The following is an 8,882-nucleotide window of genomic DNA, read 5'->3' as shown; positions in this document are numbered from 1 at the left end:
TGTGCAACTTCTTAGAAGCTTTTCTTAAATTAAAAGAGCTCACTTCTTACATTACAGCAAAGCCATGCAAATAACACTGCTGCCATCGCTCCTTCACAAGGTTAGCAGACACAACCTTATTTTCTAAATTCCTATAGAAACACATCATTCGTCCAGGTTCATCAGTTTGACCATACCATCTCTGCTTATGGGTCTCTCAATTATTTCCTTCTTTCCATCATGTCACAAATATCCCTATGCTGGTTTAGATCTACTCAATCTATTTTTTTCCTACATCTTGTCAATCTTTTCATCTTCTTGACCTGTTTTGTCAGATGGCACCATCTTCTACTGCACATTACACCTTTCTGCTTTCTTGTTTGATTCTCAGTAGCATCAAAATACACTCTCCCCCTAAAAATAAGTAAGGCCACTAAGTTGATTTATTCCACATGCTTCCTTAAAACCTCTCTCTCCATGTAAACATAATTAATTTGCTAGTTAGTAGGCACTTGGGTGTTAATACCTGAACCAGAACCAAAACTATTTTCTTTGTCTACCTCATACTTACTGTAGAGGCACTTAGTACTTTTCCTGATCACATTTCTTTTAACTTTTTTTGCATACGTTGACTAAATGACAAGTCTGCATTATAATTTTCATGTCTTTGTTGTTATTGTGTTTTTTTGTTGGTGTTTTTTTTTTTTTTAATGGTCAGCTAATTTATAGTATTAAACACATCTGGAGAGAGAAGTATACTGTCCATAGTTTTGGTCAGAACTAATTGTTTTAGTTTCTGTTTTTCTACACTGCTGAAAGATAGAATGCATTAAATTCTTAGCTTCATCTTGACAAAAGCAAATGACAAACAGTAACTTATAAAAAAGGGAAGTATCCCCCCTGTTCTCTCCACTAAGACACCCTCTGGCCTCTCCACCAGAAGTTATTACCAAGCACAAAAACAGGAACAAAAAAAGAGGTTTGCCTTGTTTCTCTCTTTCATTCACTTCAGTCCATTCAGAAGCTGGTGACCTGAAATCTCTTAGATGTGACTGATTTCCAAAAAGTAAACTGGAGAAACTGAGGTGTAAGTACAGCTGCTATTTTGATGTTCCTGCTATTAGAGTAGTAATCACTGAGAGAAGGATAAGAAAAATGTTTGCAGGAAAAAAAAAAGTGCTTCTCAGGGCTACAGCCTTGAGAAGAAGGGCTTGTTATGAAATAGTCACAATGAAAACCAGTCATGTTTGCTCTGGTATGAGGTTACAATGCCAGGTCAATTATCATCCAAGTAATAGTTCTCTGTGGGAAAATTAAAACACCTTATCTTCCCTGAGAATGCATGTTGGAATAGCTGGGTTCATGATGACTGTTTAATTGCACACCTTTAAAAGAGCTAGAAGAAAAAACAAAAAACAACAACAAAAAACCACTAGCTTCAGAAAAGAATGTAGACACATTGCTTAGGACACTGATCAACATTTTTTTACACATTTTTAGAGTACTTAGTGAAATAGAGCTATGCTTTGTGACAGGAGCCTTTAGACACTGCACAAAGAGACAAGAGTAGCTACAGTTCTGACAGTTGTTTAATAGTAGATTTAGCTGAAATGACAACTGCATTAGCTGATACAATAATCCCAGCCCCGTGGTCATCCTTACCTTTTTGCAAAACTACTGGCCTGCAATGCCACTCTGTCCTGCATTAGTTTATGTACCCTGGTCCCCATGTGGGTTATGGTGACCACGGTGACCAGCAGTGATTTGAGATGGGATTCAGCAGCCACCTGTGGAGATGCTGTGTTGGCAGCTGCTGCTCATGGGAAGCACACCTGGTGACAAGAAGATCTGGCCTTGCTAGACATGGTGCTGGAGGCTCATTCTCATCATGCCAGAATTTCTCTTGCAGCCTTTACTATGGGGAAGTATCAATATCTTTCACCAACTTAGCAGCATGCCCTGGCAGCCCAAAGGGCCAGCTGTACCCTGGGGTGCATCAGGCCCAGCACTGCCAGCTGGGTATGGGAATGGGTTTTCTTGCTCTGCTCTGTGTTGTGCAGCCTCACCTGCATGCAGGCTTCAGTGCCACAATTTGAGGACATGAAACTATTAGAGAGCATCCAAAGGAGGGCTGTGAAGATAGGGAAGAGCCTGGAGGGCAAGATGCATGAGGACAGGCCGAGGTCCTTTGGCTGGTTCAACGCAGAGCAGAGGAGCTGAGGGGAGACCTGCTGGTGGCTGCAGCTCCTCACAGGGAGCGGAGGGGCAGCGCTGAGTTCTGCTCTGTGTGACAGCGACAGGGCCTGAGGGAACGGCATGGAGCTTTGTCAGGGGAGGGGAGATGGGGGTTAGGGACAGATGCTTCACAAGTAGGTGGCTGGACTTGATGTTTCTTTCCCCCTTGAATTCTGGGATTTGCCTAATCCCTCTTCCCCAGTGGCCACAAGCCAGTGAACAGAAGCACAAAGACAAAGAAGTAGCAAAGGAGCAGTGATGAGCACAAGGGGAAGAGAAGGACCAGGACTGCCTGTCTGATGTCACTACAGGTTATTTGTAAGACAGCCTCTGACACTCTGTAAAGTAAACATAACTTCTTGTTCAATAAACTTCTCATAATAAAATACATTAAAATGCTCCATGAAACGGGCATTATTGCACCTCTAACACCTCTTACCCTTAGAGTATTTCCAGCATGAAGGGGAAGGATGTTTTGCCAATTCTAAGTTATTGATTTTTTTTCATATTTTCCCTTTTAGTCAAGCAAATACTTTATCATATAGCTATACAGATTAGACAACTAAGGAACAGACAAATGAAGCAAACTGCTCAGAGATTTCAACAAACAGCAAAACTAAGAATCTGGCTGTCCTGCCTCCCACTCTCCTCTCCATGTCACGCAATTCACTTTTGAACTCCCGAATGCATTTTACTCATCCTCCTAGAGCATTTCACTAATTGATGAAAGATTAAAATATAATTCAGGATGACATTCAGCACTGAAATCTGCCTTAACAAGAGGCAATAAGCTGAAACTACGGCAAAAAGGGAAAAATAATTACAGAAAAGCAAATTACAGAATATGAAAAGTAGCTTCATTCCTTGGTAACATTCTCTATGAACAAAGTTGCATTTCTTTGTTCATTCTGTACTTGCATCATGTCCAAAAATATGCCACAATTCTGTAATAAGCATCACTTTCAATAAACGCCAACATCGTTGTAATTTCCCATTAGATTAACAGTGCTTGACTTCCAGTTAGAGAATACTTCTACTAAGCAAATATTTTCCACTGGCTCTCTGAGAGGCCATTTAAAACAGGTTTCGTTGTAAATAGTTACGCAAGCCATTACAAAGGCTGTTATCAGTGAAAATATGTATTCCTTAACACTGTCAGCAATTTTCTACCAAGCTAATCTAATTACAAAGCACTATTGAAACTAACCCAACCCGTCAGGGTAGGGAAGGTAAATTACATAACCATACTTTTTTTTAAATTATTATTTAAAAAACTTTTATAAAGTTGATCTTTTACAGTGATTTTACTGTAGCGTGATGTTAAAAGATCAAGCAAGACAGAAATGCATCCAACTCAACTCAACCTGAAATACAAACTGGAGCTCTCATGACAGGAAGCTGTTCAGGTGCAAAGGCATACGGACAGAATCACAACTAAAGACAGGTGCACATCGGAGTGGATTCCTTTTCGGATCAGCGAGCAATATTCAAGCAGCCATGTCATACACTCCCTTTCAGAAACTGGTGAAGCCTAGTATTAAAAGTTGCTAGACTTTTATTTTTGCCTCCATGGGAGAAGGCTCTTTTAGAATTTCCAACACGGAGAATTAAAAAGTTTCTTTTAGGAGGAAAAAAAAAAAAAAAGTAGAGTCCTGGTCCAAAGTTCCTGTTATACCCAGCAGGTGTGGCTACAGTGAAAGGCAAAGGCAGGTTTCTGGAGTACTCCAGGACTAATGTCAGCTTCAGCAACAAGGGGCTGGCTCAGCACCAGGTCTATTCCTGTCTGGCCATGGTTATGTACAGTGTGCCTGAGCTCACTTAAGGGCAGACTGTTGCCGGGAGCGCTGGAACACTTTCTCCAAAACCAACCCTGATAAACTACCGGTTTCTGTTGACAGATCTGTTGATGAAGTGGTTTCATATGATTTGGGAGGACAAGAAGCAATGGATTTTATTTTCCTTTGTAGGATTAACTTGCCAGTGTGTCAGTGCCTGGACTTAGTTGACAGACACATGACCATTACACAAAATAGGAAAATGGAAGGCAACATACTGGATGTGGAACTATGACTAATAGTAAGACTGTAAGACTACTGTTTTAGTAGCAGTTAGATACTGAGGCAGGCAGTCAGTTGGCTATTTAGTCCTTTCTGTTTTCTGAGAACCTCCCTGATAGCCAGCATAATTTGAAGGAAGTGTATTTTAAGATCATTTTTATTTGCGTTTTTATTTTGTGATTTCTGTAGGTCTTCTTCCCAGTCTATCAGCTGCGAAGAGGATCTAATATTTGTTAATTTTTAATGAAAGTTCTCATTTTCACAAGTGTAAAAGCTGGTCCTTCAAGCAAACTGGAGAAAATTGCCAGTGATATTACCATCACAATCTTTGTAACTGTTGGCCCCAACATACAGATCCTCAAACTTATTTAACAATTTAGCTGGCAAAAATGGCAGTTAACACTTTGAGGAGCTTAGCTTTAAGTACTGTTCCAATCACCCCATGGCAAGCAAATTTTACAGTTCTAAGTTAAGCATTCAGGCTTCCCAGGAGAAGGGGGGTACTAGACACCTACACAAGAAATATTTCAACAAGTAGCCAGCTGAGCACAGTGTCTCACACTTGTGAAGAATGAAAGGAAAAGTGTGGAGCAACAAGTAAGGTTGAACAGGCATCAATGCTACTGACAGTTGGACTTGAAATGGCACCTACCCACCTACCTATTCTTAAGATCTTAATCTATGAAGTGGTGACACACTGGAACAGGTTGCCCAGGGAGGTTGCATTCCCTGGAGGCATTCAGGGCCAGGCTGGATGTGGCTCTGGGCAGCCTGGTCTGGTGGTTAGTGACCCTGCCCACAGCAGGGAGGTTGAAACTAGCCAATCTGAGGTTCTTTTCAACCCAGACCATTCTGTGATTCTATGAACATCTTCTTTATGCCAGCAGCAAAGACTGGTTTGGCAGTACCAGATGAAACAGGTTGTTTTTCCATCCTGTTGTCACACTGCCCATCTCTTATTTTGCCCTATCATTTTATTCCTTCCACTGTCTTCTGTGCTGACACGCTGTTCTTCCACCCTTGTTGGCTTGTACCCAGACCTTTGAGGACGTGAGCTGGCAGAACACAAACACAAGCAGTGATCTGGGCATGCCTATGGGATCTGGTCTCACTGACAGAATAAGCAAATGAATGTCAAATGAAGTGAGTGTGACATGCAGTTGGCTCCTGGCACATTCTTTCTTCTTGCACTGGCTAACAGTTGTATCGCAACACAGTTAAGAGTAGAAATACTGTATAGCAGACTTGTGCACTCCAGGCCACAGGCTCTCCCTCACGCCAATTAGGCCAAAGTAGTCTTCAAGCTTAGCATGAAAGGGTAATTTCCCCTGATTGTGGAGGATCTTGACTCAGGTTCAGGGATATCATTTCAGGAAATGGCTTAGAGCAGATGCTAACGAATGGGAAAGGTCAGCAGTGACAACAGGAGAAACTTGCTGCTTAGCAGGATAATGCCAGCTGAGTAGCAGTTCAAAAACTGTACCAAGTATCTGTAGATATAGACATTAAAGTGGATAGTAAGTGCTAAGGCACTACTCATAAATGCCCTGCCCAAATAAAATAATTTGAAAAGTCACGACAGATTTCAAGAAGTCATCAGCTACTTGTTCTAGGCATCAAAGCTGTCCTAACTTTAGATATAAAACACCATTGCTTCTGACCTATCTGTGATCATCTTTATGTTCAGCTGAGCTCCCTGAAGGGTTGGAAAAACCCCTTCCCACTACCATTAGCTCACGAATGCTCTCAGATTTCAGGTATTGTTTCTTTTCTCCTTTCAAGCACTGTCTTCTGTTCAGTCCTTACAAGATGACTGATTCCTTTTGTTCTGCGCACTGGATAAATGTACTACAAACACCCTCCTGTCTATAGATAACAATTCATACAGTGCACCTTCCTGCTTCTTCATGGGCGTTTTTCATTTTCCCTTTGGCTCTCTAATTATCACTTCCAGCCTGGCCGTGCAAGAATCCACCCCAGTGCTGGTGAGATCCAGTTGGAGATTAAAACCCAAACTAGGCATAACTCATAAAAACTGTGTACTGAAGAACCTAACTCCTCTGTCTGGCTGTAATATTTAAGATCTGTGTGTGGAGCACAACTGGCTGTGCATGCTAGTGTGCACGCTGAATTCCCTGCACAAGGTGTCAATTGTAGGAGTAGAAATTCAGCACTTATTCAACACAACCATTCCACAATGCAGCTAATTCTACTCTAAAGTGAAATTAAACCAAAGCTGAGAGGCCAAATTTCATGAGGCATCTAAGACAATCTATTACTACAAGGAACAAGTATGGGCCTATTCACCCCATCCTTTGTCACAACTTCACCTCCACCTACCTTGTGTTTGCAGGGCTTTTATGGCACCAGCAGTGATCAGCTATCAATTCGTCAGGTAAACTAAACTGATAAAAAAAAGTGAGGAGGATAATTATTTGCTAGTCAGGTGAACTAAATTAGCTCACTAGGTTGTCAGATGGCTATCAAAGTTGGCACAAGACAAAATCTGGCAACTGCAAAAGTGGGGAGAGGTAATTGGGATTGTGCTTTTTGTGAAATGCTGTCGCTGGTCATACAGGCATCAGCTAACTTCACAGCTGAAAGACAATGCAAAGAGAGAAAAGGGGAAAGAAGAACGCGAATGTAACCTTTGGAGACTGTTTATTTCTATATCAGCTGCTACAGAAGTACTTCCTCACATTTTTTTCTTTTGCACTTTACTACCATGCACATTTACAATGAAAGTCTGAATACAAATAGATCCCACTATACAATTAATAGAAGGCATTAATGTTTTTACAAAGACAAATCTTACAATGTACTCATGCTACAGACTTTATACAAACCAAATCTATTTTGTATTACACAGATTCAGCTTCCCTTTCATAGAGAAAATATATAAATTTAAGCTTGGGCCAAACTCTTAACTGCTAGGAAACTGTAGGGAACTGGTGTTCCTCCTTAGCCCTTTATTGTCAACACCCTATATGATGCATATGTTTAAGTAACCTATGAAAAAATAATTATTTGAGGCGGTTTTTATTATTAAACTTTAACATACAGGGACACAAAGGTGTAAATTGCTGCCCCCTTAGAACATTTTTGCCAGAAACAGTCTCCCCAAAAGGAGCACAGCAAGGTGTGAATTGTATCCTGATAGCAACTGTAGCTTGATTGAGGTGTTAAATTTCAAAGCTGTTATTTTAACTCTGAACAAGGCCACCTGTGAAAAACATTAACCCAAATCAGGGATAATTAAACCCCTGCTATTGTTGGCTATTTTTCTCTTTATTCCTTTTTATTTTCCCAAATAATGGATTGCATTTAGTGATCATTATAAAAAGGTAGTGATCTCATGAAAGCTTAATAGGAAACCACCCAAGGCCATTAAAGAAAAAGGTGGAACTCATTCTGATCTCCCAGTTGGTAATCCATGCATCCTAGTGTGGAAATTAAGGTGAGGAAGAGGTGGTGATACCTAGCTGGAGCAATCCTAGTTGGGAAGCTGGAATGCTGGGCATGTCCTAGCCTCAGAAATTTGACTTTGTTCCAGGTTCTGCCAGTTGGGACGTAACACGAGTGTGTGCTCAAATCAGTATTATGAAATACGTAGTGCTCAGTAAATTTGCCTTCTAAAATCCTTTGCTGTAATCTCTCCATGTTGATGAGACCTTAATGTAGTCTACATCCTTGCTCTGGCAGGTATTTTCAGTATATCAAACTGATTTGCCCTGGGCTGGTTTAACTGATGTTGATAAGGACAGCTAGAGACAAAAAGCTTCATTGCAGAAGTGCCTGTGCCTCCCTCCCAGCAGGGCATGTACTCCCGCTAATGCAGTGCTGAAATTTCTTGGAAAAAAAATTGGCTGCACATGGTAGACTCTTCCCTTCTTACAGTTCAAGATGTGGTTCAACAGCAGATTAAATTGATCTCAGCTGGGCCACCGAGTCCTTCCCTTCCCTGGCTGCCACCCAACCTAATTTTTAAGGTCAACTGAAACTCAGGCAAATAAGCAGGAAAACAGTGTGCAGAGCTGAGTGTGTTGAAAACAAAAGGTATTTGCTGGGCAGGCTTCCTGAGCTAACATCAGCTAGTGTCGCAAGGTCCAGGCCCAGCAAAATAGCACATGTGGCAATTCTGGTGTTCAGGGCTGACCTCCAATTTACAATACATTCAACAGCAGCAGCCTGCAGCTTCAGAACATAAACTGTCCCATTCCCCTCTCCTGGTTAAGACTGTTCTCTTTATCTGTGTGTTTTCTGTCTGAATTCTAATGTAAACTGATGCAGTATATTGATCAAGAAGAAAACTTGTTCCAGAAACAAATGCAACAAATCCCTTTTACAGGTAGAAATCCAAACCCGAGGTCCCATGGGTACTATTTGCTCCTTTTTTATCTTTCCTTCTCATTTTTTCTCTTGGCCTCCTTGAGACACATTGTTAACCATGTTAGAAACTATATAGGTCCATGGGCAATCTTCCCTCAAGACTTGTGCTGGCTGACCCCAGCAGCTTCTCCATTTGCCAGCATGGAAACCAAAACAGAGAACAGCTCTTCTAGGTCAGATAGTAAAGGAAGTGCACCAGAAGAAGGGAACAGAAATTACTCA

The sequence above is a fragment of the Tetrao urogallus genome (genome assembly GCF_951394365.1).
Source record: "Tetrao urogallus genome assembly, chromosome: 1".
Taxonomy (NCBI): domain Eukaryota; kingdom Metazoa; phylum Chordata; class Aves; order Galliformes; family Phasianidae; genus Tetrao; species Tetrao urogallus.
Note: the sequence above shows the minus strand (reverse complement) of the source record.